Source organism: Cherax quadricarinatus, chromosome 65 (assembly GCF_038502225.1).
Source record: "Cherax quadricarinatus isolate ZL_2023a chromosome 65, ASM3850222v1, whole genome shotgun sequence".
NCBI lineage: Eukaryota > Metazoa > Arthropoda > Malacostraca > Decapoda > Parastacidae > Cherax > Cherax quadricarinatus.
In genome coordinates, this window is record NC_091356.1 from 13,976,434 (window position 1) to 13,988,695 (window position 12,262).

A 12,262-nucleotide genomic window follows, 5' to 3' on the forward strand; every position below is an offset into this window, starting at 1 on the left:
AGAGAGGTAGAGAAGTAGAGACCTAGTATGGTAAGGACGGTAAGTAGGATAGGAGGGATGCAGAAAGGGAGGGAGGGAGGTAAAGTAGGTATGTAGGGAGGTAAGGAGGAAGGGAGGTAGGGTAAGGTAGGTAGGGCTGTAAGGTGAGGTAGGTAGGTAGGTAGGTAAGTAGGGTAAAGTAGGGAGGGAGGGTAAAGTAGGGAGGGAGGGTAAGGTAGGGAAGTAAGGTAGGGAAGTAAAGTAAGGTAGGTAGGGAGGTAGGGTAATGTAGGGAGGGAGGGTAAGGTAGGTAGGGTAATGTAGGCAGGTAAGGAGGAAGGGAGGTAGGGTAAGAAAGGGAGGGAGGGAAGACAATGGGAGCGTGGGTTCCCCTGCCAGCCAGGGGTCACCGGCCTAGACACGATTGCTTTGCCCTTGGGAGCTTACAAAGGTCACTCGCTAGCGGGGTTAAAATTCGCTCTGGCAGGGGACAATACCCTCCCCGTCACCGCCTTCGCCGCTAGTATCACCGGGCATTGTGGGTATGTGGGAGCAGGGGGCAGGAGAGGAGGGGTCTGGAGAAGGTGGGTAAAACACCAAGAGGGAAGGGGGGCTCTTATTTTTATTTTAATTTTCTCCGATGAGCCATCATGAGGTACGGTTGTATTGTTATTCATGTAGCAGCAGCGTGATGAGTTGCGTTTGTTGAGTAATGAGGTGTGGTGCGTGTAGTGTACCCACCTGAGCCTGTTTGCAGGGGTCGATTCATAGCTCCTGTCCATGCCTCTTATAACCAACATTATTCATATCTAAGCTTCAATGACCCGATCATACCCACTTTGCAACAGTGTACCATGTTTGTCAACATCAGCTCCTTGTCTAGTGCATGCTACTCCTACTCACCGGGATCCCCGCCCTCAGCCCTCGCACTGGAACAGTACTTCTCTACTTCCCTGTGGCTCATCTGGCTCGTTGGCTGTCTGTCATCTATGTCCCCTGGCTCATCTACTCGCATCTCATATCGCCTATCCCAGCCAGTGCTATTTAATACCCTGAGGATTTTGTAGTCACAATCCCATCCCCTCAGAGTTCTCTCTTCTATTGTTGCTAGGTTGCAAGACTCAATATGATAGATGCTCTAATTTTTTTTATATGCTTGATCAGGAGCGGGCTCCATGCTGACACTGCATACTCCAAGATTGGCCTAAAGCAAGTATGTAGTGTACAATATTCTAAAGTATAATCACTGGCTCAGCGCCTCTGTCTTGAAAGTTCTGGTTATCCAGCCTCTCACTGTCCTTGTGATAACAAAAGTAACATATTGTGATCCTTGAAAACGAGATCTGACAATAACAACAGGAACTTTCGCTCTTTAGAATGATTTGTTTGTCTTGTACTCCGTCTCCGTGTTTATTTCCTCCATTCTTCCATACTAGAGCAGCTGAAACTTGTCCCCATTAAACATCATATTGTTGTCTGAGGCCTACTGGAAGGATTGACTTATATCCGCTGTATTTGCTGTATCTTCGACGGACGCCACCTGCATGGAGATTGTGGTGTCAGCAGCACAGGATGTTACGGTGCTATGGTGTATGTCCATGTCAAGCAGTGAGTACTGTGCCTTCAGGTACAGAGCTTTTCCCAGGGGCAGCCTCCGACTTCACTCTGTTTACTGCTACTCTCTGGGTTGTATTTATTACAAAATTAAATATCCATCTGCTCACATTTCCAGTTATTCCTCTTCCACACATTTTGTGGGCTACCACCATGATCGCTTGTCTTCGAGCACATCCAAGACCATGTCGTAGTAGTCTAGTAATTATGAAAGGCAGGAGCGACCTGCCCTAAATGAATGCTGCCCTGGATTATACAACTGTTGAGATTTCAAGTGATTGGCAATCTTACTTCTTGGGACGCATGCGAAGATTTTGATAACGTGACGTTAGCGCTATTGATCTATAGTCTCTCGCGTCTACTTTATTGGCACCTTTGTGAAATGAGGCAATATCAGTAGTTTTCAAAGACTGAGATGACACCTGAGCCCAGGCTCCTTCTCCAAGGAATACTGTAGGTCCGAGATGGTGGTGCCTTGCAATTTTAATGAATATGGGGTTCCACGAGGCTGGGCCTAGGGCAGCCATCAGCATACTGTCAAATAGAAATTGAGCTACATCAGAAATTTTGGATATATGGTGTCTGGAGCCTCATTCTTAAAAAACTCATCAAGGTCTTCGATCTGTAGACTAATGAGTAGTTAACTGAACAAAGAGTCGTACTGCCACTTCAGTATCTCACTATTTCCTTACTATCATCGGTATATACGCCTCTCCTCTAAGTGAAGGCCCTATATTGTATGATGATTTTGTTCTGGATATTGCGTAAGATTGGATGCATCTGGAATTTATTCTAATTTCATGTTAGCTCTTTGATCCCTCTGTCTCTCTTGGACTCTGTATGATACAATCAGTTTGTGATCCATTTTCTTCATTTCCTTAACCAGAGTTTCATATCGTACTGCAGACATCCAGCTACAGTTTAGATCGCCTGTAGAGGGAGTACCTCTTTCTCTCTCTCTCTCTCTTCATTTTGTATCTTTTTCCTCTTGCAGAGGCATGTTTGGTGCATACTTGGAGCTGTAGTGAGCTCAGTCTCCCAAGAAACTGATTTAGATCCTCGGTGGCCATATCGTCTTCCCAGCTTATCTCATTTAGTTCAGGATTTATTTGCATAAGAGGAATTACCAACAAACTTCAGGCTGTCTTCAAGCGAGAACGTGATAAGTTCCTTAAGTTAGTTGCTGACCAGCCTGGCTGGACTGTGTGCGGCCAGCAGTAACAACTTAGTTGATCAGGCCTTAATCAACCAGGTTTAGCCTGGTCTGGGGCTAGTGGATCCATTTTCTGTCTCCTTTCGGTTCCTTCCCCGTTTTGTCTTTTTTTCAGAAACGCCCTTGTGTACTTTTCTGATTCTTGTGTATTATTCTTTAATAGCTCTGTCTCTAATTATTAAAGTTGCAAATACTATGTTGTAAGGTCTCACAGTGCTGCTCACACTTCTCCCTATGTATGGGTCATGCATGTCCTTGTATTCATCTCTTACGCTTGCCTTCACACCCAACATTGTGTGACTCTGCTCTTCCTGCTTCATCGTTACTTCACTTCATCCCCCCCTCATATTCCTTCCCTTACATTTTTAAACTTCACGTACACAGCTCCTCCTCCTCTCCCTCTCTCTCCCCTCCTCCTCTCCCTCTCTCTCCCCTCCTCCTCTCCCCCTCCCTCCCCTCCTCCTCGTCCTCTTTCCTTCTCTTGTAATAAATATTTCAACAATGTTTCATGTTTTCAATGTATCGTTACCCAGTATACCGTCGCATGCACACACCACAAGACTAGACGATATCCTCGTTTCCTTACTGAAGTCTCGGAGCTCTGGTTGACAGATTTCAACAAGAATATGAGAGCGAAACATAGCTGGCTTTTGTTCCCACTATGTAACTGTCCTACAGAATATGGTAGTAGCACAGCTCTTTTGTGTTTAAATTTGCTAAATAAAAAACGAGTCTGGTGCAATTCTTGGAGGCTTATCTCAGGGAAGTCGTAATATTTTCTCCACACCACCACCTCACAGCGCCCCGGAAACTCTGGATGATCTAGTGAATATACCCTGACGTTTCTTTGTCAGGGATTATATTCCTGAGAAGCACTTACTATCTGTCTCTCCCTGGAATAACTTTCTCTAATCGTTTCTGAGAATTCTGGTATTTCCTCAATATTTAGTAATTCCTAAAATAGACATGCAAACAACATTAATAATAACAGTAACTATACTAACAACATAAGCTTTACTCAGCTTACTAAATATGGTTGTAAATGGTATGGTGATAACGACAAGTCATAGATAAAGACAATTATGTATTTAGGACGTTTATTAAAGAAAGTGTTTCACTGCAAGTGCCTTCTTGAGTATTAATGGAGAAAAACAAAACTATTTTCTCGAGATATATTTCTACACACAGGTGAAAACAGGCTCTCGTTTAACGTTTATTAAAAACTTACATACAAAATTATTTATTACACTTCCACTCCCACATCAAGATAAAACTATGTGTGGTCACAGGCTTCTTCCTCAAAGTCTTCAGAATTTCCAGTGCACAATTTTTAAGGGAAAAATGCGCGTACATCACACATGCTTTCGGTTCGGTACAATTTCTCATACATTTTATACAAGAGTGCAGAAAGCCTGTCATACACTCGTATACTCAAGAGAACGAGCACCAACAGATCTGTTTACCTGGAGAGAGTTCCGGGGGTCAACGTCCCCGCGGCCCGGTCTGTGACCAGGCCTCCTGTAGAGGACGCTGAAAGATACGTCGCTTTGCTGGTCAATAACGTGGCACGTAAAGCCACTAACTCTTCATCGTCAATCATCAACTTGCTGCAGAAGCATAAGAGCGAATCTTCGATACGCACAGAAGTATGCATTACACCATGTGGCGGATGTAAAAAAAAGTACGTGGGAGAGATGGCTATGAGATACGCCTACAGCAGGGATGGCCACAGTAACGCCTGTATATACCACAGAGACGAGTGTAGACACCTGGTGAAGAGGAATGAACACCGAAAAGTAATCTGTGAAAACGACCAGCAAAAGTTGCTGGAAGTTGCCTTAACTGCAATCGCCGATACAGTCCAACAAAGATCTGGTAAATTCAATGTTTCCAAACTTTCAGCCAAGAGATTATTACTCATATTAGGATGAGGCGTCACATGATACCCACTTAGTGAAACCTGCCTCACCTCACGCTAGCTAATGATCACCTCTCTCCATTATGTAGACCCTTTTAATTTACTCTCTATTAGGACTGAAAAAGCCACTAGTGCCGATTTTTTTTTCCTTTAATAAATGTCCTCAATTGTACATAAAATGTCTTTATCTACTTTATGGTTCTGTATATGTTTATCCCCTCAAGGAAGGTTCCTTGATGCTGGTGAGGGGCTCTTGATCTAGGGAACTGGATCTGTGCTCCAGTTCCCTGAGTTAAACCTGAATACCTTCCATCCCTCCCCCAAGCACTGTATAATCCTATGGGTTTAGTGCTTCCCCCTTGATTATAATAATAATGTATACGTTTATACAGTGAAACAATTGCTATAACACCAAGAGACGGTCATGCAATACACCATATGCACAGTGTGTTATTTAAAAACTTATAATGTGAGTATTTTAAATGATTATCTTAATAATGATTATCTTAATACGTTGCTGATAGCAATGTCAGTGACCGAGATGTTGTGAGGTCAGGCACTCTACAATGAAGCAACTAATATTGCTGATAACGGTCTTATCTCAGCTACATACATAACACACGTGTTTTTTTTTTTTAATTATTGGAAACGCATGAAATCCCTCGAACTATACTACCTGGGACGTAGACGAGAAAGATTCTTCATAATTTACAACTGGAAAATTCTGAAGGATTGATCCCAAATCTGCACACAGAAATTACTCCCAACGAGAGCAAGAGGCCAGGAAAATGGTGCAAAATGCTCCATTGAAAAACAGGGGTACAATGGGTACACAAAGAGATAACTCAATATTATAAGGTACAGAGGCTTTTTAATACACTCTTTTCAGGTATAAGGCGAGTTACAAAATTACCCCTAGTTGTCTTCAAAAGGGAAATTAGTAAGTTCCCTTTTAAAGCAGAGTTCTTCTCCAGGCTGAGGGACTGATCACCTCAAATGCTTTTTCTCCAAGGTTGATGGACTGATTACATCATCTTTATTTCATTACTATTGATCCCTTTGTATCTGACTGAAGAAGTCAACTGTGTAGGCGAAACGTTTCAACAATGAAGACACCCAACTGCTGCACATGTGTCTTAATTTTCAGCTTGTCGGTATTTTATACAATTTTCAACTATATTATTTTTGTCTGTTTCAGAGATATACCTTTATCTTTGATATATCTTTGATGAGTTTCGACAGCCTTACTACTCTCAGAACCCGGCCATGGGCCAGGCTCGTCTGGTGCTTGCCTGGTCAACCAGGCTGTTTCAGCTGGAGGCCCGCTGCCCCACATATCCATCACAGCCTAGTTGACCTAGCACCTGGTAAAGATACTTGTCCAGCTTTCTCTTGAAGACTTCTACACTTTTTCCAGCAGTGTTTCTGATACCTTTTGGTAAGATATTGAATAGTCTGGGGCCACGAATATTGTTCTTTACTGGGTTTATTTTGCACTTCCTCCCATATCTCTCGCTCCAGTATGAACATCAAAATGGTATACAATACCGACAGGTTGTTAGGTAAGACACATATGCAACAGTTAGACAACTTTATTCGGAATAAAGTTGTCTAACTGTTGCATATGTGTCTTACCTAACATCGCTCCGGTATGTTGTTACAGCAGTGTGCAAATTTGGGATCAGGCCCTCGAGTACTTTCCAGGTATATATTATCATGTATCTCTCTCTCCTCCGCTCCAGTGAGTATATGTTTCAAGAATTTAAGGCGTTCCCAGTAATTCAAATACTTTACTGGCACTACGTGGGCCGTTAACGATCTCTGTATTTGTCCAAGCTCTGATATTTGAACAAATAGAGATCGTATACGGCCCATATAGAGACAGTAAAGGAATTTTAGGCATTGTGAATAGTCTACGTGTTTGAATATATGCGAAAATATATGCACATTTTCCAGATCTACAATTTTGCCAGTCTAAAATGGAGCTTTTAATACACAGCAATGATGTACCGGTGACGTGCATTCTTAATAACGCTCGGGTTATCGATAGGTTTCAAACCTCATAAACTTACCCTTCAGAAAAGGGTTTGGCTAGCTAATAGCAGTCTGGAGAGTTTAAGTGCTTTAAAAATCTACCATCATTAGTTAAGAATCTCTTGCTAAGTACATGGACACAGATGCAACTTATGTAACAATTTATTGTGGCAACGTTTCGTTCTCCAGGAGCTTTGTCAAACCGTTACAAAATCTTTTGTCTGAAAATTTTTTTAACAGGCATATCACTGCAACTGTGATACAGTTTTTATTGTTTTCTTTAAAATTAATTAGTGAAATGTAAGCCGAGTCTGATGTTATGTTTACTGAGAATTTACTATACATCTATTAATATTTTTAAAGGAGCTCATTTCCTAGGGTTCTTATAATCAATATACTCTTGAGCTACCGTCCTCAGGATGGACATGGGATGCTCTATAAACTACCCACTATCACACAGCGGGGGGACTGGGAGATGCTCTATAAACTACCCACTATCACACAGCGGGGGGACTGGGAGATGCTCTATAAACTACCCACTATCACACAGCGGGGGGACTGGGAGATGCTCTATAAACTACCCACTATCACACAGCGCGGGGACTGGGAGATGCTCTATAAACTACCCACTATCACACAGCGGGGGGACTGGGGGATGCTCTATAAACTACCCACTATCACACAGCGGGGGGACTGGGAGATGCTCTATAAACTACCCACTATCACACAGCGGGGGGACTGGGGGATGCTCTATAAACTACCCACTATCACACAGCGGGGGGACTGGGAGATGCTCTATAAACTACCCACTATCACACAGCGGGGGGACTGGGAGATGCTCTATAAAATACCCACTATCACACAGCGGGGGGACTGGGAGATGCTCTATAAACTACCCACTATCACACAGCGGGGGGACTGGGGGATGCTCTATAAACTACCCACTATCACACAGCGCGGGGACTGGGAGATGCTCTATAAACTACCCACTATCACACAGCGCGGGGACTGGGGGATGCTCTATAAACTACCCACTATCACACAGCGCGGGGACTGGGGGATGCTCTATAAACTACCCACTATCACACAGCGGGGGGACTGGGGGATGCTCTATAAACTACCCACTATCACACAGCGGGGGGACTGGGGGATGCTCTATAAACTACCCACTATCACACAGCGCGGGGACTGGGGGATGCTCTATAAACTACCCACTATCACACAGCGCGGGGACTGGGGGATGCTCTATAAACTACCCACTATCACACAGCGGGGGGACTGGGAGATGCTCTATAAACTACCCACTATCACACAGCGCGGGGACTGGGAGATGCTCTATAAACTACCCACTATCACACAGCGCGGGGACTGGGGGATGCTCTATAAACTACCCACTATCACACAGCGCGGGGACTGGGGGATGCTCTATAAACTACCCACTATCACACAGCGCGGGGACTGGGGGATGCTCTATAAACTACCCACTATCACACAGCGCGGGGACTGGGAGATGCTCTATAAACTACCCACTATCACACAGCGCGGGGACTGGGAGATGCTCTATAAACTACCCACTATCATACAGCGGGGGGACTGGGAGATGCTCTATAAACTACCCACTATCACACAGCGCGGGGACTGGGAGATGCTCTATAAACTACCCACTATCACACAGCGCGGGGACTGGGAGATGCTCTATAAACTACCCACTATCACACAGCGCGGGGACTGGGAGATGCTCTATAAACTACCCACTATCACACAGCGGGGGGACTGGGAGATGCTCTATAAACTACCCACTATCACACAGCGCGGGGACTGGGAGATGCTCTATAAACTACCCACTATCACACAGCGGGGGGACTGGGAGATGCTCTATAAACTACCCACTATCACACAGCGGGGGGACTGGGAGATGCTCTATAAACTACCCACTATCACACAGCGGGGGGACTGGGAGATGCTCTATAAACTACCCACTATCACACAGCGCGGGGACTGGGAGATGCTCTATAAACTACCCACTATCACACAGCGGGGGGACTGGGAGATGCTCTATAAACTACCCACTATCACACAGCGGGGGGACTGGGAGATGCTCTATAAACTACCCACTATCGTCTGTCTACAGTATAGACATGAGGAGCACAATAAACTAGCTTCACAACCTCTAGCAGAAAAATGAAGAGGTGTGTAACCCTCTACAAGGAGATGCTAACTTTGATAATGACATTCATAACATACCTGTGGCCTGTTTCGAAAGTATTTGAGCTATAGCTGCCCGGCCTATGGCTAGACTTCCCGAGTGATCGCTTGATCAGCCAGGCTATTGCTCCCTGCAACTTGCAGGTCCACTTAGACATAGAGCCCGGCTGATCAGGAACGTCCTGCAGAAAACTTGTCTAGTTTCCCCTAGATGACTTGTACAGTTGCGGCGGCCATATCCTACCTGCAAGAGAGGAAACAAGGAGTCAAGATGAGGGATCAAGAATCAGGATGATCTAGTGTAATGTCATGTCCTCAGAGGGTCATGTCACGTGAACACATACCTCAAACACACCTCAACACTATTTTTTGTGGTTCCCGGGCCCGGTCCTAGACTAGACCATCGAGTTGATCTTATATATGTCTGATTATCCCAGACCAGGTCGCTTGGTCTGTGATATTCTCAGATCAGGAATCTTAAATCTGAAACGAAATAAAAGAATAGAAACTATTAAGAGGCACACAGGTATACCTTTGATATACCTTTGAAGAGGTAAGTGCATAATGAACGCAACTAGAAGTCCGCAAGATTTACATGTCTTCTGACACGTAACAAACAGGAAGACCGGCAATCCTACCAAAGTGCAAAACGAAACTAAACAGTGACACTAACAGATAACGGGAAGGAAACGCAAGCACAAAAATACGTGAGGTAGATGCTTTGCTCTGGGTGTTTTGTGTTGATGTTGTTGTTAGGTAATAGGACGTAAGTGCAACTCATGTGACATTTTACTGTAGCAACGTTTCGCTCTCCAGGAGCTTTGTCAAGCCGTTACCGTGACGGCGTGACAAAGCTCCTGCAGAGCGAAACGTTGCCACGATAAAATGTCATATTAGTTGCACTTGTGTCCTTTTACCTAACATACTGTCGGTAATTCTACCAAAATAAATACGATGTTGTTGTTGTTTTGGTGTTGGTATATAATGTGTCACTATGGCAGCCACAGCAGCAGTGATCACTGGCTCACCACTGTTTTACCTTTACCTTTGGTATACCTTTGATGAGTGTTGAGAGTTTTTCTACTCCCTTGATATACCTTTGAAGAGTTTCGAGAGTTTATCTGCTCTCTGAGCCCGGCCATGGGCCAGGCTCGTCTGGTCAACCAGGCTGTTGCTGCTGGAGGCCCGCTGCCCCACATATCCATCACAGCCTGGTTGATCTGGCACCTGGTGAAGATACTTGTCCAGTTTCCTCTTGAAGGCTTCTACACTGGTTCCAGCAGTGTTTCTGATACCTTCTGGTAAGATGTTGAATAGTCTGGGACCCCTGATGTTGACACAGTGTTCCCTTATTGTCCCCACCGCACCCCTGCTCCTCACTGGGTTTATTTTATTCTTCCTCCCATATCTCTCACTCCAGTATGTTGTTATGGCAGTGTGCAGATTTGGGACCAGGCCTTCGAGTACTTTACAGGTATATATTATCATGTATCTCTCTCTCCTCCGCTCCAATGAGTACATATTCAAGACTTGCAGGAGTTCCCGGTAGTGTAGGTGCTTTACAGGCTCATTGTGAGCAATAAACGATCTTTGTATTTGTTTCAGCTCTGATATTTCTCCTGCTCTGAACGGGCCCGTCAGCACTGAGCAATATTCTGAGGGAGCACTAGCGATTTGAAGAGTGTCACCATCGGCATTATTTCCCTTGTTTTGAAAGTTCTCAATACCCACCCCGTCATCTTCCTGGCTGTCGTGATATTTGTCTTGTTATGGTCTTTAAAAGAAAGATCAGCTGACATAATTATTCCCAGGTCTTTTACGTGTTCCTTACCTTCTATTTGGTGACCCTCTTGAGTTTTGTATATTGTGTTCCTTTTGAGTTCTTCATTCTTTCCATACCTAATGAGCTGGAACTTACCGCCACTGAACGTCATGTTGTTCTCCACTGCCCACTGGAAAACCCTGCCTATGTCTTCCAGGAATTTTTCAGTGTCCTCTACCGTAGTGGCCCGGTGGCCTGGTGGCTAAAGCTCCCGCTTCACACACGGAGGGCCCGGGTTCGATTCCCGACGGGTGGAAACATTTCGACACGTTTCCTTACACCTGTTGTCCTGTTCACCTAGCAGCAAATAGGTACCTGGGTGTTAGTCGACTGGTGTGGGTCGCATCCTGGGGGACAAGATTAAGGACCCCAATGGAAATAAGTTAGACAGTCCTCGATGACGCACTGACTTTCTTGGGTTATCCTGGGTGGCTAACCCTCCGGGGTTAAAAATCCGAACGAAATCTTAATCTTAATCTCTTCATGCTTATTTTACTGTCATCTGCAAATGATGATACAAAAGTGTGCCGTTTTTTTTTTTATCTATGTCTGCTGTGAGGATGAGAAACAGCAGAGGTGCCAGGACAGTGCCTTGGGGCACTGAGCTTTTGACCTCGCTGATGCTGGATCTTGCTCTTTTCACTAATACTTTTTGTGTTGTGTGTGTTAGGAACCCGAAAATCCATTTGCCTACCTTCCCCGTAATGCCGATGGCCCTCATTCTGTGCGCTATCACTCCTTGAGCCAGGCTCGTCTGGTGTGAGCCCGGTCAACCAGGTTCTTGCCGCTGGAGGCCCGCTGCCCCACACATCCATCACAGCCTGGTTGATCCAGCACGTGGTGGAGATATTTGTCCAGTTTCCTCTTGATGACTTTTACCCTTGTCCCAGTAGTTTCTGATATCTTTTAGTAAGATCTCGAATAGTCTGAAGCCACGGATGTTAATACAGTGTTCTCTTATGTTGCCCACGGTGCCCCTGCTTTTCACTAGGTGCGTTTAGCGCTTCCTCTCATATCTCTCACTCCAGTGATTTGGGACTATGACATCAAGTACTTTCCACACACCCACTCATGTATTTATCCAACCTATTTTTAAAACTAAACAAGGTCTTAGCTGCTATGACGGCACTCGGGAGTTTGTTCCACTCATCCACAATTCTATTACCAAACCCTGAATCTAAACTTTTCCAACTTGAAGCCATTGCTGCGAGTTCTGTCTTGGCTGGATATTTTCAGAGCGCTATTTACATCCCCTTTATTTATTCCTGTTTTCCATTTGTATCCCACCCTTATTCTACGCCTTTCTAGAGAGTGTAGATCAGATTTCTGATAAATGAGATCAGCTTTATTCTCCTCTGTACGTTTTCCAGTGCATTTATATCCATTCTGTAATACGGTGACCAGAACTGTGCAGTATAGTCTAAATGAGGCTAACCAAGGATATATAGAGTTGAAGAACAACCTGAGGACTTCTATT

At 44.6% G+C, this 12,262-nt stretch overlaps 1 protein-coding gene across 4 annotated transcripts in view; it reads right to left on the bottom strand.

Moving 5' to 3' along the window:
- LOC128700546 (protein hsr-9) overlaps positions 1-12,262 on the bottom strand; it is a 331,945-nt gene that overhangs the window by 202,181 nt on the left and 117,502 nt on the right. For 2 of the 4 annotated variants that reach the window (XM_070098961.1, XM_070098962.1), the window contains exon 2: positions 9,003-9,207. The exons of 1 other annotated variant lie outside the window; for it this stretch is intronic. The gene's annotated coding sequence lies outside the window, so the exon portion shown is untranslated. Of the gene's footprint in view, positions 1-9,002; positions 9,208-9,318; positions 9,450-12,262 lie in introns of those variants that run through there. One more of the 4 variants, XM_070098963.1, reaches the window with a different exon arrangement.